The 23451-nt window shown below is 47.9% G+C and overlaps 1 long non-coding RNA gene across 2 annotated transcripts; it reads left to right on the top strand.

The window, feature by feature from the left end:
* Window positions 1-2443: 2443 nt before the first annotated feature.
* Window positions 2444-22975, top strand: LOC138644641 (uncharacterized). 2 transcript variants are annotated; one of them, XR_011314637.1, is made up of 2 exons: window positions 2444-4933; window positions 22499-22975. It is a non-coding gene; the product is annotated as an uncharacterized lncRNA (long non-coding RNA). The 2 variants fall into 2 exon arrangements; XR_011314636.1 differs by having other exon boundaries at window positions 2444-4954.
* The last annotated feature ends 476 nt before the right edge of the window (window positions 22976-23451 follow it).

Below are 23451 nucleotides of genomic sequence, written 5' to 3'. Positions count from 1 at the left end.
AGCGTCTGATTGGCCACCACTCACGAAACGCCGATTGGTTAAAAGAAGGAAAAAATCTTATTGGCTCACTCAGGAAACAGGTAGGATCATGACATTTGCTGATTGGTTAGTCAGGGTAGTCACTGCTGATTGGACAGCTGACAGGGTAGACAGACCTTTTCCGCAGATCATTGGATAGTTAGGATCCGGATGGAGTTAAAAGAACGCTGATTGGCTGCTCTGACTAAGCGACGATGCCGCCTCTGTCATACGATTGGTCGTTCTGTTTCCTGGAAACGGAACTAAAAGCCGAGTTTAGAGCGAGCTGAAAGGGCTGCGTAAGTGGGAGGTGGCATGTGACGCGCGCTAAGCGCCAGTGCGCAGGCGCCTGCCAAAGGGCTCTGCGCCATTTTGTAAAGGGGATGTTTCCCATTTTATGCTCAGACGGAGCAGGAGGAGCGAACAGTGCGGGAGACGTAGGGCTGAGCGGCGCGCACGGAGGCTGCGAGACGGGCCCGGAAGCCTTTATTGCTGTCCCCCACAGGACTCCTACACGGTGTGGACGTCTGAGGGGTAAATACGGGAGAGCTATCCGCGGCTAACGGCGCCCAAAGGTCATGTGAAGGCTGTGACGTCGTTAGCAATTGAATCCATTTGCTGCGGTGACATCACCGGCGACCCCGGAAGTCCTGACACCGGAAGTCAGATTCCGGGAGGGATTAACCCCGTGTGGTGCGGAGCCCAGCTGCGGAGGGGACCACGTGCAAACGTGTCCGCTGTTACTATGGAGACTATTAACCCTTCCTGCTGCTGACAGGTTTCATTTTATACTCTTATTTCTGCCTTTTTTTTGTTTCTAAGAACCATACCGTCACTGCAGACGTTTGAGGGCTTATCTGGGCAGGATGTAGTTTTACACGAGATCGTTCATTTCACCATATAATGTGCTGGAAAACGGGGAAATAATTGTGGTGAAATGGTTAAAAAAAACAAAAAAAACCTGCTATTCCAGCGCTGACTACTGGCTGCTCTGTATGTGCATGACCGAGTCAGGAAGGGGTTTCTGCACTGCTGAATAGGGGGTGTTATAGTGTAAAGCAGCAAGCTTTCCTCTGCTGATTGAGTGGAGCCCTCCATGGTGGTCCTGCAGGGAAGGCGGCTCCTCCGTGGTGGTCCTGCAGGGATGGCGGCTCCTCCGTGGTGGTCCTGCAGGGATGGCGGCTTCTCCGTGGTGGTCCTGCAGGGATGGCGGCTCCTCCGTGGTGGTCCTGCAGGGATGGCGGCTCCTCCGTGGTGGTCCTGCAGGGATGGCGGCTTCTCCGTGGTGGTCCTGCAGGGAAGGCGGCTCCTCCGTGGTGGTCCTGCAGGGATGGCGGCTCATCCGTGGTGGTCCTGCAGGGATGGCGGCTCCTCCGTGGTGGTCCTGCAGGGATGGCGGCTCCTCCGTGGTGGTCCTGCAGGGATGGCGGCTCCTCCGTGGTGGTCCTGCAGGGATGGCGGCTTCTCCGTGGTGGTCCTGCAGGGATGGCGGCTTCTCCGTGGTGGTCCTGCAGGGATGGCGGCTTCTCCGTGGTGGTCCTGCAGGGATGGCGGCTCCTCCGTGGTGGTCCTGCAGGGATGGCGGCTCCTCCGTGGTGGTCCTGCAGGGATGGCGGCTTCTCCGTGGTGGTCCTGCAGGGATGGCGGCTCCTCCGTGGTGGTCCTGCAGGGATGGCGGCTCCTCCGTGGTGGTCCTGCAGGGATGGCGGCTCCTCCGTGGTGGTCCTGCAGGGATGGCGGCTCCTCCGTGGTGGTCCTGCAGGGATGGCGGCTCCTCCGTGGTGGTCCTGCAGGGATGGCGGCTCCTCCGTGGTGGTCCTGCAGGGATGGCGGCTCCTCCGTGGTGGTCGTGCAGGGATGGCGGCTCCTCCGTGGTGGTCGTGCAGGGATGGCGGCTCCTCCGTGGTGGTCGTGCAGGGATGGCGGCTCCTCCGTGGTGGTCGTGCAGGGATGGCGGCTCCTCCGTGGTGGTCGTGCAGGGATGGCGGCTCCTCCGTGGTGGTCGTGCAGGGATGGCGGCTCCTCCGTGGTGGTCGTGCAGGGATGGCGGCTCCTCCGTGGTGGTCGTGCAGGGATGGCGGCTCCTCCGTGGTGGTCGTGCAGGGATGGCGGCTCCTCCGTGGTGGTCCTGCAGGGATGGCGGCTCCTCCGTGGTGGTCCTGCAGGGATGGCGGCTCCTCCGTGGTGGTCCTGCAGGGATGGCGGCTCCTCCGTGGTGGTCCTGCAGGGATGGCGGCTCCTCCGTGGTGGTCCTGCAGGGATGGCGGCTCCTCCGTGGTGGTCCTGCAGGGATGGCGGCTCCTCCGTGGTGGTCCTGCAGGGATGGCGGCTCCTCCGTGGTGGTCCTGCAGGGATGGCGGCTCCTCCGTGGTGGTCCTGCAGGGATGGCGGCTCCTCCGTGGTGGTCCTGCAGGGATGGCGGCTCCTCCGTGGTGGTCCTGCAGGGATGGCGGCTCCTCCGTGGTGGTCCTGCAGGGATGGCGGCTCCTCCGTGGTGGTCCTGCAGGGATGGCGGCTCCTCCGTGGTGGTCCTGCAGGGATGGCGGCTCCTCCGTGGTGGTCCTGCAGGGATGGCGGCTCCTCCGTGGTGGTCCTGCAGGGATGGCGGCTCCTCCGTGGTGGTCCTGCAGGGATGGCGGCTCATCCATCGATCATGTGACCGCTGCAGCCAATTGATCACCTCAGCGGATACATGCAAAACTCATAGCTGATGACTGTGATTGGCTACAACTGTCTTAATTGATAGACTGATTGTTCTGGAGATTCCTACTCTCTGCCAAGTTTAACAGTTTTACCGTCCACAGAAATAGAAGACAAAATGCTGATCTCTAACTCTAAAGGATTGTTCCCAGAACCAAGAGTTAGCCTCTGTCCATAAGATCGAGGATAACTTGCTGATCACTGGAGGTCCAACCACTGGGGTGATGAATAGAGAGGAGGACGAGTGCAGCTCCGACAAGACAGTTCTCTACAAAGGGGCTTGGTTGTACCAGTGATCAGTGAATTATGGGACAAGTCTTGATTTGAGGGAATAACCCTTTAATGACAGGTGCAGGCGACTGTAATTTTGGTCCGAGTGTGATCTGTCCAAACATCGGATTGCATTCAGACCAATGTCCTATGGGGCCTTGCACATGTGCATGTTTTTTGTTTTCTCTTACACAAATTGGAAAAAAATTGCAGCATCTCAGAGCTTTATCTGACATTCAGATCGCACTCGGCCATGCAAGTCAATGAGTGCATGGAAACCATAGGACTGAACTCGGGTCACATGGGAGTGCAGCCCGATTCCCGCTCACTCTCAGAATGGTAAAGATGGAGCGCTGTATTTTCTCCATCTTAATCACAGAAAATGGGATCATAGTATGCTGACATTGATCGGTGGTTTGCATAATTGACCTGATTCCCTCCAATGCGAGAATCTACGGTCATCTGCACCTGCCCCAAGGCCAGATCATTTCTACCATGGATCTTGGCAGCAATCAGCAGCAAAGGTCACACGTGTTGCAATCACCCTGTGGTGTGCTGATCTGCTGCCATGCTTGGACATGGCCTTAAGGTCACTGGTATCGAGTATCTCTTCCTGAATCTATCAAATGTGACATTACCCCTTTTGATTAAAACAGTTACTGAACTTGGCTGCTAGTCATGGAGTTTTTTGGTATTCAGGTTGCAGTTTTATCATTTACTGTAGTCTGAGTTTAAGGCCTGCGGAGGTGTGGACATATCCCTGACTTTCATTTCTGTGAATATATGCCCTTTATTTATTTTATTATGGTGCACTTTGATTTTCATTAACCTTCTGCTTCATTACATTTGCTCCAGTGGATTGCTGCATGTCTCCTGCCGCTAGAATGCCTTCAGACACAGACAGCAGAAGTTGGTGCTGTAATCATTAAATATAGCACGCGCCTACACTTTGTGGAAAGATTGACAGCTAGTCTGGTTGTCAGTAAGGGTTGTCGTGCTGTCGAGACAGTGGGATAACTAATCTGCCATGTAGCAAACTGAGCGACAGCACACTGAACTTGTAGGATGATGTCCAAGCAGAGTATTTCGGTTCCATCTTTATTTCTGGTCTAATTTGGATCAATTTTCATAAAGCTGTAAATACAGACTCTTTTTCAGAGAAGAACTAGTTAAACTGCAAGGTGAAGATGGCCAGAGGTACGCGAAGACTGGGAACGTTTTGGATGGAATCGTGCAGGTATTTGCCATTGTAAGGGAATTATCACACAGCAGTCTTATCAATGCCGGGACAACATGTCTAATAACTATCTGCTGGCTGCCAATGAATAGGCAGAAATCAGCCTTTGTCCTTTAAATTGTCAATTTCCTTCCATTGACCATAACGCAGATCTTGAGACTGGCAAGGACTCCCAACAATCTGTATAATATATCCTTGTTTTACATGAAACCAACACCGGATATGAGGCTTGAGCATGTTAAAGGGGCTGTCCAGTGAAACAAGTTGGCTAGGTGATAACTTACTGATTGATGGGGGCAGATCGCTGTGACCCACACCAATTGGCAGAATGGGGAATCTTTATGCCTGGTCCAAAATGAAGCTACAGGTCGGATACCCAATCCCCATTCTATTGATTCTCTGCCGGGCTGTTGGGAAATATCTGAGACAGCACACCAGTAGATAATGGAATGGGTATGAGCACTGCTGCTCCTCTAACAGGGGTAAACGTGCCAAGCAGTCTGGCCTCTGAGATCCATACTGATCAATAAGTTATCACCTATCCTGTGGATAACACCATTCTAGTAAAGACATGTTAATGTAATAGGCTTCTCTTCTAGGTTATCGTTGTTTGTATTATGGCGCCTATTAAGATGTCTATTTGTCTTCTTTGCAGGAACGGTTTGGCGACCTTGAGCAGCAATGACTTTATTTATCCCACTCGCCCAGGTCCGTACTTTCAGAAGTCAGGTAAAAGCTCAATGAGAGGCTTGTTTTTAGGCTACGCAGACACCCTTGGACCTAGCGTGCTTTGTTGTTTTTCTTGTTTTCTGTCTCTTGCAATTCAGTTCCTTCTTTGAGACGAAAAAAAATAGCCTAAGAATCAGACCCAATAAACCTGTCGCTGGGCTGGTAGGGCATCTTCATCCTTATACTTTGCCGTGTAGCATTGCTGTAGATTATTGTGATAATTTCTGGCTTGGCCCCATCGACTAGTTGTTTCCTGTGCACCATGATGTCTCCAGCGTTGTACGGCAGCAGGCTTTACAGAATGTTAGTTCAAGTTCACACGTTCCGTTTTTACTGCTTTTTTTTTTTTTTTTTTTTTTTTTATGCAAATTTTAGCTAAACACATGCCAAGAGCCAATAAAAATGTGCAGAACATGCTGTTTGTAAGTGACTTCTTTACTGCCAAGAGAGCAGGTTTTGCCCGCAGAATAAAACGCAATGTGTGAACATGGCGTTAGAGCTGTTAATGAAATGTCCTGTAATTTTCAGAGATTCCAATAAAGTATCAAAACTGTTTTTTACAGCAGTGCTTGTTTGGTGTGTTGTGAAGTCATTGTGGTCTATTCATCCCCTCGTCTTGTCAAATTAAACGTTTCCTGCTTGCTCAGACTGTAGTTTTGAGTCCGCACAGACCTGAATATAAGGAGGGAAATGCTGTGGGGTGATGCGCTTTATTTGTACAGTTCCAAATCGGTGACTGTAAATGGTAAAATAACATCAATACAGAGGCTAAAAGTAAATGTGGTGACCAGATTGACACAAAGGTCTATCTGATGTCACAGGTAGTCATGTACCCTGCGTTGAGGACCAGGGTGCCAGCAATGAGCTGTGCGATTCCACAAGTGATGGGGTTTGACCATCCGGTATCCCGTTGGTCAAGAACATGGTCACGTTGCTTACAAGCAGGGTTCTTGTTAGGCAGCTTTTTAAGAGCAGTCGGAATCTGACTGCACAGACTAGTTGTTAATTTAAGACTCTCTCAAGAAATGGTGGGCAAATGCCATTACTCTCTAGGAAGGGTATAGATGCATGTCCTGGATATTCTGCAACTGTCCCCTTTATCTGAATGAGGCTTGCAAACAACTTTGTGCGTGCTGCAGAAGGAACCCCACTCTCATGTCAGCAGCAAAACACGTACAGGTCCTTCTCAAAAAATTAGCATATAGTGTTAAATTTCATTATTTACCATAATGTAATGATTACAATTAAACTTTCATATATTATAGATTCATTATCCACCAACTGAAATTTGTCAGGTCTTTTATTGTTTTAATACTGATGATTTTGGCATACAACTCCTGATAACCCAAAAAACCTGTCTCAATAAATTAGCATATCAAGAAAAGGTTCTCTAAACGACCTATTACCCTAATCTTCTGAATCAACTAATTAACTCTAAACACATGCAAAAGATACCTGAGGCTTTTATAAACTCCCTGCCTGGTTCATTACTCAAAACCCCCATCATGGGTAAGACTAGCGACCTGACAGATGTCAAGAAGGCCATCATTGACACCCTCAAGCAAGAGGGTAAGACCCAGAAAGAAATTTCTCAACAAATAGGCTGTTCCCAGAGTGCTGTATCAAGGCACCTCAATGGTAAGTCTGTTGGAAGGAAACAATGTGGCAGAAAACGCTGTACAACGAGAAGAGGAGACCGGACCCTGAGGAAGATTGTGGAGAAGGACCGATTCCAGACCTTGGGGAACCTGAGGAAGCAGTGGACTGAGTCTGGTGTGGAAACATCCAGAGCCACCGTGCACAGGCGTGTGCAGGAAATGGGCTACAGGTGCCGCATTCCCCAGGTAAAGCCACTTTTGAGCTACAGAGAAGCAGCACTGGACTGTTGCTAAGTGGTCCCAAGTACTTTTTTCTGATGAAAGCAAATTTTGCATGTCATTCGGAAATCAAGGTGCCAGTCTGGAGGAAGACTGGGGAGAAGGAAATGCCAAAATGCCTGAAGTCCAGTGTCAAGTACCCACAGTCAGTGATGGTGTGGGGTGCCATGTCAGCTGCTGGTGTTGGTCCACTGTGTTTCATCAAGGGCAGGGTCAATGCAGCTAGCTATCAGGAGATTTTGGAGCACTTCATGCTTCTATCGGCTGAAATGCTTTATGGAGATGAAGATTTCATTTTTCAGCACGACCTGGCACCTGCTCACAGTGCCAAAACCACTGGTAAATGGTTTACTGACCATGGTATTACTGTGCTCAATTGGCCTGCCAACTCTCCTGACCTGAACCCCATAGAGAATCTGTGGGATATTGTGAAGAGAAAGTTGAGAGACGCACGACCCAACACTCTGGATGAGCTTAAGGCCGCTATTGAAGCATCCTGGGCCTCCATAACATCTCAGCAGTGTCACAGGCTGATTGCCTCCATGCCACGCCGCATTGAAGCAGTCATTTCTGCCAAAGGATTCCCGACCAAGTATTGAGTGCATAACTGAACATTATTATTTGTTGTTTTTTTTGTTTGTTATTAAAAAACACTTTTATTTGATTGGATGGGTGAAATATGCTAATTTATTGAGACAGGTTTTTTGGGTTATCAGGAGTTGTATGCCAAAATCATCAGTATTAAAACAATAAAAGACCTGACAAATTTCAGTTGGTGGATAATGAATCTATAATATATGAAAGTTTAATTGTAATCATTACATTATGGTAAATAATGAAATTTAACACTATATGCTAATTTTTTGAGAAGGACCTGTATGTCAATGTTCCCTTCCGGACCATTCCCACCCACAAGCCAGCGAGCCAAAGGGCTCTGCCTACAATAAACTTACAATGGATTTCTGTGTCCGTAGGACTTTTGGAGGTGGTGGGGGACTTGTAGGACTGTCCTCGGTGGAGGGGGGGGGGGGGGACTTGTAGGACTGTCGGTGGTGGTGGGGGACTTGTGGGACTGTCAGCAGTGGTAGTGGTGGGGGACTTGTAGGACTGTCAGCAGTGGTGGTGGGGGACTTGTGGGACTGTCAGCAGTGGTAGTGGTGGGGGACTTGTAGGACTGGGGCTGTCCAGACTTGTGACTTGATACTGCGGTTACTCTGTACCTGCTAGATCGTGACTGCAATGGGCACACGCTGTCCTGATTCCCCAGTATTGCCAATGCAGGCGGGTGACCACATGTATGTAATGGCATCAGTCACTTGTTGACTAGCCGCGTTCGGCTTCTCTCGATAAAACAACTTGATAAAAACTGGGTGAGTCTCGTTAGCAGGTGACTGCAAGTATGCAGATGGCATTGTCCCGATTCTGCAGTAACATGGGATGACTGCAGACTTTTGTACCAGTCTGTCTGATGTGGTCCCGGGGGCGCACTATTAGTGACGTCACTACCAGATACTGCAGCATTATCATGGCAGCTGGGTTCTTGCTGGTTGCCATGTTTGTAGCCCACAGGCCGGGCTTCATAGGAGTCGCTGATTTTTAACGATTATTTTTTAAAATTTCACTTGAGAATATTAATTTGGTTTTGCCACGTCTGTGAGGGCCTGATTTTTTTAAATATAAAATTATTTAATCCATATGATAAATGCTGGGAAGCAAAAATTTAAATTCCTGTATGTACCCCAAAATAGTATTAAAAACTACACCTCACCACACAAAAAAGCCTATCACGGCACCATCAGCGAAGACAGTTACAATTCTCAGTAAATGACAAAAAAACTAGATTTCTGGGTCATCATTAAACTTTTCACCATAAAAATGTTTTACAAGTCTGGTATCCTGGTAATCGTGCTGACCTGCAGTCCTGTTACCAGGTGCACTTTACTGACAGGTTTTGCCCTTATAGCATTCCTTTATGTCAGAATTTATTTATTATGACTTTTAGAACAAGATGTGACCCTGACTGATCAGATGTCTCTACATGACGCGGTCTGTCCAGGTCATTAATCCCATGGAGGGGACAGGGTAATGTGGGCTCCAGCTTTGGCCTGAACGTGTTCTACATGTCTCCAGATATGAGACGGCCTCTTGAGAAATAGGAAGAAGGAAGCGCAGGTCTGAATACTTGCTCATAACTTCAATCTTTGTTTTGCAAAGGAAATTGTAAGCGGCGCTGAGATCTGTGGTGTCCTGTGCACACGTCTGTATCGATCAGCTTATACTTGGGTCTGGTCTGATGAGTAACGTCACAAATGCTGGAATTGCAGACATCTAACAAGGCACTTAGACTACTTGCTCATCGCTGCGTCTCCGAGAATGCAATGCCATAGTATTGAGCCATCCAAGCTAGTTAGTAATTGTCTCCTATAATTATCCAACTGGGGAAGTGCAAGCCCTCAGGGCAATATCTCAGATGGCTGCCGCCTATCCGGATAGTGCAGGTGTGTGGATTTACAGTATGTACTTTCGTCCGAAAAATAACAATTGAGTTCTCCCTTTGACTTTGTCGATCTGAAGCTTGTCTGTGTGAACAGGCCGTAAGATCTGCTGTAAAGATGGCTTGGTTGTGTTTCTACCACTGGGTGCCCGTCCCTCCTTCCAGCCATGTGTATACTGCACATGTGCAGGCTGCAGCTGGTTACTGGTATTTCGAGCGTTTGCACTACAACTGCTGCAAGAACTGCTGCTTGCTTGGGGGGAAGGGACGCATGTGAAAGGATTGTGGTGACCTGATCTTGGGGATGAGATGACCACCGCTCTGGGGCTGTACGGTGTTCCCTTCACTGTTCCCTGTACAGCCATGGCTGGGAGCGCCGCCATGCACATAAATGGAGGATGCAGCACTAAACCAATGCTGTGTCCCCTGTATTGTTGACGATAGTGGGGTCTGCTATTAAGTGCCTGCTGACACGGTAGCGCTGTGACCTCAGAATGCAACTTTTAATTTTTTTTATTTTTTTTTTTGTGACTTGTTCACCAGAGCGATACTGCTGGGTATGTTTCTCACGCATTTGACAACCAAAAGGACAGTGTGCACTAAGGAGCAGTCAATAAGCATACGGGTGGGCAGAGAAGGATATTTCTATTTATATTTTTTTTTCTCTTTTGAAATGTCATACAGATATGGAAGTACACGAGCTTCATTGGATCAAAAATCTAATGTATGGTGTTTTATATCGGGCAATAGGAAACATGCTCTTTCAATAGTTTTTGCTTGCAGTATCTGATAGGGCAGGGATATAGGGAACTTCACCCAATAAAAATCCTACTAGCGCCAGACCAGTTACTGATAGTGCTTGTGACAATGACGATTAATCCATATGCAAATGAGGCGGCTTCTGTCCTGACCTAGTGAGGCCATTGGCTGGTTTCGTGGTTGCGCCCCTTGCATCTTTGGAACTGTCCCTAGCTTGTGCTGGAAGCACTCGCTGCCCTGCATGTGCGCACTGACACTGCCCGCTAGACATTCGCTGGGTGCGGTTTTCTTCCTTGTTCCTCTCTGCTAGATGTCGCTCCTGGACTCGAAAGTGTATCAAGCAGCGTCCTCAGAGAGCCAGGTGGGCTGATGCGCCGCGTCCTCAGAGAGCCAGGTGGGCTGATGCGCCCATCTGTTCTGTACATGCAAAGCCAGTATCAGTTCGCATGCGCACACAAGGGTCAGCGTTACCTCCTAAAGATGAAAATGATATTCATATAGCACAGATTTTGTAGCAAGGCAGAGAACCTATTTTAAAGTGCTGTTCTCCCCACATATAAAGAGGCAAAGTTAGATTAGTGGAGTACTTCCAAAAGCATTACATCCCCAAGAGAAGGATGGAGTAAGCCATTAACCACCACGTAGTAGTAAGAAAAAAAATGTATTATAGAATTTCATTTAAATGTGTAGTGAATATAAAAAAAACAACCTCAAAAGCTATGGAGGAGACATGGAAGTAGGCAAGGAGGAGAGAGAGGTCCAAAAAGACTTGGGAGGGTGTAAGTCACCAGGACATACAGAAGCTGCGCAGAACATATGTGAGCTTAACCAGATCAGTGCTGAGTCTCTAGTACTTGTGTAGTGCACACTGAATGCACCAGCTGCCATGAAGTCACACCTGGAAACCCTCCTCCCCCCCCCCCCCCCACAAAGTGATACCATTTTAAAAACAGCACCCCTGACATACTGAAAACTGCTGTTAAGGGGTTTGTTAACCCTTCGCCTGCCGTCACACTAGCAGTGTATGATTGTTCCACTCCTGGTTTTGGCTTACAAAATACTGATAGTGTGACGGCAGCCTTCGGGTGATTTTCAGGACTTGATGCAAAGTGGCATAATAGGAATGAGAGTTTTATTTTAACTACCTAAATTTTAATAACTTTTGAAAAGACCACTGTAGCCGGCAAACTCCAAGTCCGTTATTTGCCAGTGAATTGCCATGGCCAATATCGGGACCACACGATCAAGATCTTAGGGTGCCAATGGGGTTAAAGAGGGAGTCCCCACACCCTGTCAACCCACAAGATGCTGTATTGACAGCATCACGTAAGGGGTTAAACGCCCATAGACTGTGCCAACACTGATCGTGGCTGATGCAGCAAGTTGTCAGCTATGGTGTTCACTATTGTTTGTAACCTGGATGATAAAGGGAATTTGTCACCAGGTTTTTGCCACCTAATCTGAGTGCAGTGTGATGTAAGGCTGCCGTCACACTAGCAGTATTTGGTCAGTATTTTACATCAGTATTTGTAAGCCAAAACAAAACAAATGCTGTGAAGCCAAGATCAGTGCATATTCAGGCAAAGATAAAAATGCTCCTACCAGAGCTTCTAATCTAAAGCGACATTTACAGCGCTTTCATCCAGAAGTACTGAAAGCAGTGTATGAGACTGCATCCAAACCAATGAACCCGTGCCCAGCTCTTCCAGCCAAACAAAGGAGCAGAGAACTTTGCAGCCATCAGTTGCAAGATATTTTGTCAGTGACAAAGTTAAGCTGGAGTCACCCAACGATATCGTTTACGATATCGTTGCAACGTCACGCTTTTGGTGACGTAGCAACGATCCCGCTAACGATCTCGTTATGTGTGACAGCGACCAACCATCAGGCCCCTGCTGGGAGATCGTTGGTTGTTGGGGAATGATCAGGACCATTTTTTGGTCGCTGATCACCCGCTGTCATTGCTGGATCGGCGTGTGTGACTCCAATCCAGCGATGTGTTCACTTAGTGAACTTACCGATATTTACCCTGGTTACCATTGTAAGGGTATGTTCACACGTTCCTGATTTCCATCCTTTTTTTTTCAGGACTGTTTTTAAAAAACTGCAGCTCTTGGCAGAAAACGCAGGTCCTTTTTTTTGGTCTTTTTTTTGATGCGTTTTTTGATCCTTTTTTTGATCCTTTTTTTTATGCAGTTAAAATGGCTGAAAATACCCTAACCCTACCCCTAACCCTACACCTACCCCTATTCTAACCTTAGTGGAAAAAAAAAAAATTCTTAATTCTTTTTTTATTGTCCCTACCTATGGGGGTGACAAAGGGGGGGGGGGGGGGGTGTCATTTACTATTTTTTTTTTTTTTTATTTTGATCACTGAGATAGGTTATATCTCAGTGATCAAAATGCACTTTGGAACGATAGGTTATATCTCAGTGATCAAAATGCACTTTGGAACGAATCTGCCGGCCGGCAGATTCGGCGGGCGCACTGCGCATGCGCCCGCCATTTTGCAAGATGGCGGCGCCCAGGGAGAAGACGGGCGGACGGATACCGGGACGCCGGGTAAGTATAAGGGGGGGAGATTAGGGCACGGGGGGGGCATCGGAGCACGGGGCGGTGGGATTGGAGCACGGGGGGGCGGGATCGGAGCACGGGGGGGCAGCCACACTCCGCCCACTCACTTCCGCCCGCTTCCCCGCACTTCCTGCTGCAGCGGTTCGGCACCACAAACCGCAGTAAAACCCGCAGATATTTTTTTCATCTGCGGGTTTGACCTCACAATGGAGGTCAATGGGTGCAGAACCGCTGCGGCTCCGAAAAAAGAAGTGACATGGTACTTCTTTTTTCCCGCAGCTATTCAGCGCGGTTTTTTTTTTTTGTCTTCCGCATTGTGGGCACAGCAGTTCCTGTTTTCCATAGGGTACAATGTAATGTACCCTGCATGGAAAACAGCTGCGGACCCGCAGCGGGAAAATCGCGGCAATTCCGCATGAAAAAAAGGATCGTGTGAACATGGCCTAAAAGTAAAAAAAAAAAAAAAAAAAAAAAAAGTACATACTCACATTCTGATGTCTGTCACGTCCCCCGGCGTCCACAGGGTTAAAACTGTCAGCGTCGGCCGTAAAGTAGAGCACAGCGGTGACGTCACCGCTGTTACTGCCGGTGCTGAGTCAGTGCACGGAAGCTCTTGGCAGCAGCGCGTGCATTAGCAGCGCTCTTGCCGAAAGCAGTTTTAACCCTGTGGACACCGGCGGGGGACGTGACAGACATCAGAATGCGAGTATGTAGTGTTTTTTTTCTTTTTTTTTTTTTACTTTTACAATGGTAACCAGGGTAAATATCGTGTTACTAAGCGCGGCCCTGCGCTTAGTAACCCGATATTTACCCTGGTTACCAGTGAAGACATCGCTGAATCGGCGTCACACACGCTGATTCAGCGATGTCAGCGGGAGATCAGCGACCAAAATAAAGTTCTGATCATTCCCCAGCGACCAACGATCTCCCAGCAGGGGCCTGATCGTTGGTCGCTGTCACGCATAACGATTTCGGTAACGATATCGTTGCTACGTCACAAAAAGCAACGATATCGTTATGTGTGACGGTACCTTAACATTTATAAAATTCATATGAAAGTTCAATTATGAAATATTAATACTTTTTTTATTTTTTTTTTAAAGCTGGAGTCTGAGTCGGTACATTTCTACCGACTCTAACCAAAACTAACTCCGACTCCACAGCCCTGGAAAGACAGAAAGACAGACAGAAAGACGGAAGAGACCCTTAGACAATTCTATAGTAGAAGATGATGCAGACACTTGCTGTAGATCCGTGCCCTCAGTGGCTACAGCAGATTCATGCGCTCCTCACACCTGCCGCCATCCTCCGTCACTAGTGTTCTTTAAACGGCGTAGCATTAGGTGTTGCCATGGTAACGCTGATTGCTGTGTCCCTGCAGGGGGCAGCTGCTGCTCCACCTCTTCTGCTTGTTACTTTCTCCAGCTACTACAGGAAGGTTACTATTTACCGTATATACTCGAGTATAAGCCGACCCGAGTATAAGCCGACCCCCCTAATTTTGCCACAAAAAACTGGGAAAACTTATTGACTCGAGTATAAGCCTAGGGTGGAAATTCAGCATTTACCGGTGAATTTCAAAAATAAAAATAGATCATTATTTCCCCATAGCTGTGCCATATAGTGCTCTGCACCGTTCATATTTCCCCATAGGTGTGAACCATATAGTGCTCTGCACCGTTCATTGTGCCCCATAGATGTGCCATATACGGTGCTCTGCACCGTTCACTGTGCCCCATAGCTGTGCCATATACGGTGCTCTGCACCGTTCACTGTGCCCCATAGCTGTGCTGTGCCATATACGGTGCTCTGCACCGTTCACTGTGCCCCATAGCTGTGCTGTGCCATATACGGTGCTCTGCACCGTTCACTGTGCCCCATAGCTGTGCTGTGCCATATACGGTGCTCTGCACCGTTCACTGTGCCCCATAGATGTTCCACATAAATTTGTGCCGCCGCTGCCGCAATAAAGAAAAAAAACCACATACTCACCTCCCTTGATTGCAGCTCCCGGCGTCTCGTTCCGGCGCCTCCATCTTCCCGGCGTCTCTGCTCTGACTGATCAGGCAGAGGGCGCCGCGCACACTGTATGCGTCATCGCGCCCTCTGCCTGATCAGTCAGAGAGCAGAGACGCCGGGAAGATGGAGGCGCCGGCCGGGAAGATGGATCGGCGCCCGGCGGCTGGAACGAGGACAGGTGAATATAACATACTCACCTAGTCCTGGCGATCCTCGCGCTGTCCCCTCCTGTCTTCGGTGCCGCAGCTTCTTTCTCTATCAGCGGTCACCGGCACCGCTGATTAGAGAAATGAATAAGCGGCTCCGCCCCTATGGGAGGTGGAGCCGCTTATTCATTTCTGTAATGAGCGGTCCCACGTGACCGCTGAAGAGAGGAAGAAACTGCAGCGCCGAAGCCCGTGGGACGGCAGGGACAGCGCGAGGATCGCTGGGACTAGGTAAGTATACCCCAGCGCCCTCAGCCCCTCACCTGCCGACCCCACCGCTACCGTGACTCGAGTATAAGCCGAGGGGGGCACTTTCAGCCCAAAAATTTGGGCTGAAAATCTCGGCTTATACTCGAGTATATACGGTATAACTGGAGGAAATCTGTCCCTTGTGTGGTTTGCAGACCCCATTGCTCAGGGTGGGGATCGCTCTGCTTTATGCTGGAAGCAGCTGCACACGAGCATGATCTCATGATTTGGCCCTGGGTCGTAGCAGGACACTGGGTGCATTGCACAGAACAGGTGCCAGTCTGTACCCACTACTGGATGCCCTCCCTGGTAGATTGTGTGGGTTCCGTACTGAGGAAGGAGACTAGATGAAAGTCTCTGGTGGCCTCTTGTATCAAACATTTGTATTATGTTACTTGTGTTATGGCTTAATGACCGCAGCATTCGTGTGCTCTGCTCATTTACTTATATATCTCCCTAGAGCATTTGTGAAACGTGACTGTTTCCAATCAAAATGAAGTTCTGTACCTAGAATTTACCAGCTTGTTAGTGCTCCATAAATAGTCTTACAGGTTGTCCCATCTTGGATGCTTTTGGGGTACCCTCTGAATGTGCCACTAATGTCTAATTGGTGTGGTGCCACCAAGGAAGAGAGGTGGCCGTACATCCACTGTGGTCTATTCACTTCTATAGGAGATCTCAAAATAGCAGGGCTAGCTCACTGTGCTTGGTCTCTGTATCTCATGGCTCGTCCACTGTTTCTCCTGTCTCCACTTGAGCCTGCACCCTCAGTTTAGCCTAGCCTCCCTTTTAGGCTGGGATCACATGGCTGTCAGTTTCCCTTATGCGAGCGAATCAGACCAATAATGCTAATGATACTGTTCGAGTTTGAGCTGTGATTGTTCTCGCATGGAAAAAAAATCATATAAACAGTGCAGAGAAGACTGAGAAATTAACTTCTCCATTGTCTCTGTGCATGTACATTGGCCTGCACTGGGATGACATCAGAATGCAGTCCGATGTTTCACAGGCACCCATAGACTTGTATGGGGTGGTGTAATCCAAATATTGCATGCTGCGATTGTTCTATAATCCCAGATCTACTCTGCCCCATAGTATAACATTAGGCCGAGTGCTGTGCTATAAACATCACAGATCTGCTCTGTCCCATAGTATAATATTGGGCCGAGTGCTATCCTATATAAATCACAGATCTGCTCTGCCCCATAGTATAATATTGGACCGAGTGCTATCCTATAAACATCACAGATCTGCTCTGCCCCATAGTATAACATTATCCTATATACATCACAGATCTGCTCTGCCCCATAGTATAACATTATCCTATAAACATCACAGATCTGCTCTGCCCCATAGTATAATATTGGGCCAAGTGCTATCCTATAAACATCTCAGATCTGCTCTGCCCCATAGTATAACATTGGGCCGAGTGCTATCCTATAAACATCACAGATCTGCTCTGCCCCATAGTATAACATTATCCTATATACATCACAGATCTGCTCTGCCCCATAGTATAACATTATCCTATATACATCACAGATCTGCTCTGCCCCATAGTATAACATTATCCTATATACATCACAGATCTGCTCTGTCCCATAGTATAACATTGGGCCGAGTGCTATCCTATAAACATCACAGATCTGCTCTGCCCCATAGTATAACATTATCCTATAAACATCACAGATCTGCTCTGCCCCATAGTATAATATTGGGCCAAGTGCTATCCTATAAACATCTCAGATCTGCTCTGCCCCATAGTATAACATTGGGCCAAGTGCTATCCTATAAACATCACAGATCTGCTCTGCCCCATAGTATAACATTATCCTATAAACATCACAGATCTGCTCTGCCCCATAGTATAACATTATCCTATAAACATCACAGATCTGCTCTGCCCCATTGTATAATATTGGGCCGAGTGCTATCCTATATACATCACATAGCACTCAGCTGTGTTAAAAGAAAGTGTGAACAGGGCTGTGGGGTCAAAGCCCATTTTGGTGGGGTCGGAGCCCGAGGTTTGGCTTGCCCACTCCACAGCCCTGATTGTGAGCGAGCCCTTATTTTAATAAGGAGAGCTGAATAAGCAGAATTCTTTTTTCCCTCTAACCTTAGGTGTCAAAACGCGTAGTTACAATAACCTTCCTACTTACTAACCACGTAAAAAAAAAAAAGTTCTTTCTGAACCGTTACAGACTTTGAAAGCAGTGACATAAGTAGCCTGCGTGTCCTAAACTTGCTACCATGGCTGCAATGTCTCCGGACATGTTCCCCATCGAGCACATCTGGGACGTCATTGGTCAGTAATCACAGCAGTGGATCTTGATTTATCAAATTGCATTCAGTAGAATATTCCTCAGACATCCATTGATTTCCTTGGACATGACTGTGTTGAGCTTTTTTGTGGGACCATTTGGTAACCAACTTTTATTAACTCTTCATGTGCAAAAACCCCGTCCTTGGTGGGATCTGATGGGCTGCTGTGTATGGTGGTCATAGTTATGTTGCCATGGTAGCCAGAGGCCTATCGGCACCCTGAGATTGGCGGAGCGAGATGGCTCCTGTGTCTTGCAGGGTCTTTACATGCTGCAGACACTCGTCAGTCAGGACCCTCATGGCTGTGATTGTTGCAGTGGGAGCCCAGCAATATATGTCCCCTCCGTTCCTGTGCCGTATGACATGGTGCAGTTACACTTCAGCACGACACACAAGCTCGGTCATGGCATCCGAGGCCGTAAGTGCAGAGATTTCTGTACATGGTCCTTTACTAAATAAATGTAAGATTTTGAAAACTTCATTGTTTGCTAATCGGTAACCTGTCTCTATCCTGTGCTGTCCTTGATTCCACGACTTTTCCTTCTTGGTGCTGCAGTTTCATTGTTGGATGTAGATCTGCTCGTGCGTTGGTTTATGGTTAATGTGTATGGGCACACAACAACGTTTTGTTGTGAGACCAGGGGAGTATTCTTGCATTGTAGACCTGCAGTGTACCTTGATGAGCAAGTTGCTAAAAATCCAGGTTGTTCCCACTTTTTGTAGCTTGCTAGGTACACTTGCCGGTGGCAATGGCTACCCTGTCCATATGCATTGTAGACGCGGCATTGAGCAACCTTTGGCTGCATGATCTGTGTCCAGGCCAAAGTCTCTAACTCCACATTGTGTCTTAAGTCATGTGAAGCTGCATCATACCGTCTGTGAGGGCAAGTGCAGAGGATGCGTAACTGGCAGTGCTTTGGATGCAGCAACAGTCCTCTGCCGGCTATTGAACGCAGGTGAATCCGCATGTGATCACTGAACCGTGTGGGTTCACCACGTCCAATACATTCCACTGGTGAAATTTATCTTGCGGAGACTCTGATCACTGCAAGAGAAGTTGGCATACTGCGGTTTGGAAAGACGTGCCACATGTCAGTCTCTGCGGGTGAGCTGTGTGCGTCTGCACGCATAGTGTGCATAGGATTTCTTAACATCCCATCCACTGTGCTGTAACATCTGGACACTGCACAAGTACGCCGCTTCCAACCAGCAGCGATTACTGATCATCTGCGCCTACCCTTAGGCCAATTAGAGGCTTATATATGTGAAGGCCAGCCGAACCTGCAAACATTGTATGCTGGGCCTCCCAGCTAGCCTCCAACTGATCAGGAGAGAAGGACTTGGACACCTCTGGAGGCAACTTATCTCCAGGGAGAACTAAAGACCTAACAGCTGCTTTCTCCCCATTGTCACATGTGTTTGGGTGGAGTCATGAGGGAGAGCTGCTTGTCTGACAGGGTTTCCTATCTTAAGCTCCCTGTACACCTTCTATAGCTAAAGGTACCTTCACACTGAACAACATTACAACGATAACGATAGCGGAGATAGAAGGCCAGAACTTTATTTCGCCACTGGATCACCCGCTGACATTGCTGAATCGGCGTGTGTGACGCCGATCCAGCGATGTGTTCACTGGTAACCAGGGTAAATATCGGTTTACTAAGCGCAGGGCCGCGCTTAGTAACCCGATGTTTACCCTGGTTACCATTGTAAATGTAAAAAAAAAACAAAAAAAAAAAACACTCACATTCCGGTGCCTGTCACGTCCCCGGCGTCCGCTTCCCTGCACTCCTCCTGCATCCCGTGTCAGCGCCGGCCGTAAAGCAGAGCACAGCGGTGACGTCACCGCTCTGCTTTACGGCCGGCGCTTACACAGGATGCAGGAGGAGTGCAGGGAAGCGGACGCCGGGGACGTGACAGGCACCGGAATGTGAGTATGGTGGGTTTTTTTTTTTCTTTTACAATGATAACCAGGGTAAACATCGGGTTACTAAGCGCGGCCCTGCGCTTAGTAACCCTATGTTTACCCTGGTTACCCGGGGACTTCGGCATCGTTGGTCGCTGGAGAGCTGTCTGTGTGACAGCTCTCCAGCGACCACACAAGGACTTTCCAACGATCACGGCCAGGTCGTATCGCTGGTCATGATCGTTGGAAAGTTGCTGAGTGTACCCTAATATTCAGTCTGTATTTGAGATTTGCAGATATATGTAATGCAGGATGTCAAAAGGCCTGTCCAGTCTGCGGACTGCCGATCATGACAGTATGCAGTGTGTACACAGTGTCCTGCTTTCTGTGTCAACTAGTCTCAGCAAGATTCAGTAGAAAAGAATTGAGAAACGTAGGAGTCTTGTCTACAAATATGCAACTCTCCTAGTCACATGACTACTCACCCGCACGAGAACTCCAGTGGAATTGAGTGTGCACACTGCATTCCCCCACCCCCGCCCCCCTGAGACCGGACAATATTTTAAAAGCCCTTTAGAGTATACGTATATAAATGTCCTCTTGGAATCTTGACAATAACCCTCTCATTGTGGCCTAGTGCTTTCTATGGTGTAGCTCCTATCTGGCCTAGCGCTTTCTATGGTGTTGCTCTCTGGTCTAGTGCTTTCTATGGTGGAGCTCCTGTCTGGCCTAGCGCTTTCTATGGTGTTGCTCTCTAGCCTGGTGCTTTCTATGGTGGAGCTCCTGTCTGGCCTAGTGCTTTCTATGGTGGAGCTCCTGTCTGGCCTAGTGCTTTCTATGGTGGAGCTCCTGTCTGGCCTAGTGCTTTCTATGGTGGAGCTCCTGTCTGGCCTAGCGCTTTCTATGGTGTTGCTCTCTGGTCTAGTGCTTTCTATGGTGGAGCTCCTGTCTGGCCTAGCGCTTTCTATGGTGTTGCTCTCTGGTCTAGTGCTTTCTATGGTGGAGCTCCTGTCTGGCCTAGCGCTTTCTATGGTGTTGCTCTCTGGCCTAGTGCTTTCTATGGTGGATCTCCTGTCTGGCCTAGTACTTTCTATGGTGTTTCTCTCTGGCCTAGTGCTTTCTATGGTGGAGCTCCTGTCTATGGCGTAGGTTCTGTCTGGCCTAGTGCTTTCTATGGTGGAGCTCCTATCTGGCCTAGCGCTTTCTATGGTGTTGCTCTCTAGCCTAGTGCTTTCTATGGTGGAGCTCCTGTCTGGCCTAGTGCTTTCTATGGTGGAGCTCCTGTCTGGCCTAGTGCTTTCTGTGGTGGAGCTCCTGTCTGGCCTAGCGCTTTCTATGGTGGAGCTCCTGTCTGGCCTAGCGCTTTCTATGGTGGAGCTCCTGTCTGGCCTAGTGCTTTCTATGGTGGAGTTGCTCTCTGGCCTAGTGCTTTCTATGGTGGAGCTCCTGTCTGGCCTAGTGCTTTCTGTGTTGGAGCTCCTGTGTGGCCTAGTGCTTTCTATGGTGGAGCTCCTGTCTGGCCTAGTGCTTTCTGTGGTGGAGCTCCTGTGTGGCCTAGTGCTTTCTGTGGTGGAGCTCCTGTGTGGCCTAGTGCTTTCTGTGGTGGAGCTCCTGTGTGGCCTAGTGCTTTCTGTGGTGGAGCTCCTGTGTGGCCTAGTGCTTTCTGTGGTGGAGCGCCTGTCTGGCCTAGCGCTTTCTGTGGTGGAGCTCCTGTCTGGCCTAGTGCTTTCTATGGTGTTGCTTTCTGGCCTAGTGCTTTCTATGGTGTTGCTTTCTGGCCTAGTGCTTTCTGTGGTGTAGCTGTCACGTAGGACAGCTGTATTACTTCCATCTGGTGTTGCCCGTGCTCCTGTGGGTGAAGCACAACTTCCGGCTGTTATTTACTCTGACATTGCTCTAATACCAGAGCCTTGTGCTGTCACATGTGATCGTCCACACTGACATTCCCTCGCACTGCTCGATGGTATGTGGTTTGTCCAGTCGTATGACGTAGATAGCCACTGTATGCCTATTGTAGTGTATTACAAAGATGCAGTGAGTTTAGACTTTACTGTGCAAGAGGAGTGTGCACCGTGCAGATCATTGCACGTGAGCTCTAGTTTTGCAGCGTAGGTTGGAAAAGTTCCCAGCGTATCCGGATTTTCAGCGACGTGTCCTTCTGACCTTTGTCAGGCGGGTAGAAGTTGCTGTACCTTTGTTTTTTCTGTATAGAAAAGTTTAGTGTTGTGTGTGGTTACAGCTGCCAGCGTGTGGGTGTGCGCTGCTGCAGGGTGCCAGTGGCCAATTATCTGACAGCATTCACATGTGAGATCGCTCCGCACAAAGGACACTGCCCAGCAGCAGTCTAAACTTAGGAGACTTTCCACTGACCTATAGTAATGGTTTCTTTCTTCCATGGCAATAGCACAACTAGAAAAACACAGAAGAGGTGAGAATCCTTCCCTGATACTTTCTCTCTGTAGGTCCCACTCCCACATCAGTATTTGTGAGCTAAAGGCAGAATAGTGGGCTTAAAAGGACTAAGATATTTATTTGAAATTTTTTTTATATGTATATTAATAGCTTATTGTTGGGTTAGGCCATTTATTTATGATCATGGTACAACAGCAGTCACCCCACCGATCAGCTGTTACTGGCTGCCGTGGGGGATGGGCTCAGATGCTGCCAGAACATAGCAGCTCCCTCTTTTCTATAGTGGCAGTGGGTTGGGACCATCTCTTTAACTGGCCTTATATTTAAAGATCATTTGTTGTGCAAAAAATAATATATCTATGAATGATTTTAGGATCCAGAGGAAGCTAGATCAGACTTTTTTTTCCTTTAATTAGGATATATTGGCATATTGCAGGACTACAACAAAAATAGATTTGAGATTTATTCAATTTTTTTTTTTTTTCCCAGGTTCCAAGGTTTTTGGAATGTGTTTAGGTTACCTTTTAGGGTGCTGAATGCAAAAATCCCATTACTTTTGCTGAATTGGTTCTAGTTTTTAAGATAATGGACATCCATGAAAATAATGCATTCCCCTAATGTGACCTGTGTGTGATAACAAATGTAATGGCTTTTGCTCTTTTGACTCTTTAACAGTGTCTTAGGTAATGAAATATCCCATATATTTTGTATTTCAATTTGTAGGCTTAGAATGCTAGAAAAGTGACTTTATTGAAGCCGGAATTCTACTGTGAATTTGCTAAGGAAAGAAGTCAGCTACCATAAAAGTTGGTCAATCTTGGTTTACACCCCAAAAGTTCTGTCTAAATAAATACATGTAAAAATTAGGACTTCATCAAGAAGAGCCTGCATCAACAATCCTGATGTATGCTGCTACATCTGTGGAGAGTACATGGTTGGCAAACAGAAGAAATATCAGCATTAAGTATGCTGGACTTATTATGGAGCACAGCTTGGAGACCAGGATAAGTCTTGTGCTGAAAACCATATGTGGAGCCCATGTGTGGAGCACCTATGACAGTGGACAAATGGTGAAAGAAAAAGCTTAAAATTTGGTGTGCCAATGGTATGGAGAGAACCGAAAAACCACCCTGATGATTGTTATATTTGTGTTGTAAAGATTAAAGGCTTATCCTGATTTGGAATCGGCAAGACAACCTATTCCACATGGCAACGACGTTTCCATACCAGTGTTCACCAGACTACAAGCCCATCCACCGTCAGAATATGAAGAGAGGCAGGGATTGGAGGGTATGGCAGGTAGTACCAGTGGAAGTGAGTTTGAGGGAGGCTCTTTGAGGCCTCATCTATTAAGCCAGAAAGAACTCGATGACCTGCTTCGAGACTTGAATCTGTCCAAGCAGGCATCTGAACTCTTAACTCTTGTCATTAAGTCTGTACGCTGAGTGAATTTGCTCAGGATCCCTTTTTTTTTCCGGCAAGCTATAGCACTTGCCGAATAAGATGCAGAGGGAACCCGGCTTCTATCTGCACGTTTGTTTTCTCTTTTTGTGGAAACTGATTTTGTGAACACAGTAAACTTGTTAATATTTTTGCATCATCTCCGTTTCAAGTGTGCGGTAATTTTTGATATGACTGTTTTGGATCACATGGTCTGTTTTAGCAGCACCTACTTA

This window comes from Ranitomeya imitator, chromosome 1 (assembly GCF_032444005.1).
Source record: "Ranitomeya imitator isolate aRanImi1 chromosome 1, aRanImi1.pri, whole genome shotgun sequence".
Lineage (NCBI taxonomy): Eukaryota > Metazoa > Chordata > Amphibia > Anura > Dendrobatidae > Ranitomeya > Ranitomeya imitator.
The sequence above is the reverse complement of the archived record's forward strand: the minus strand, read 5'-3'. Positions and strand labels throughout refer to the sequence as shown.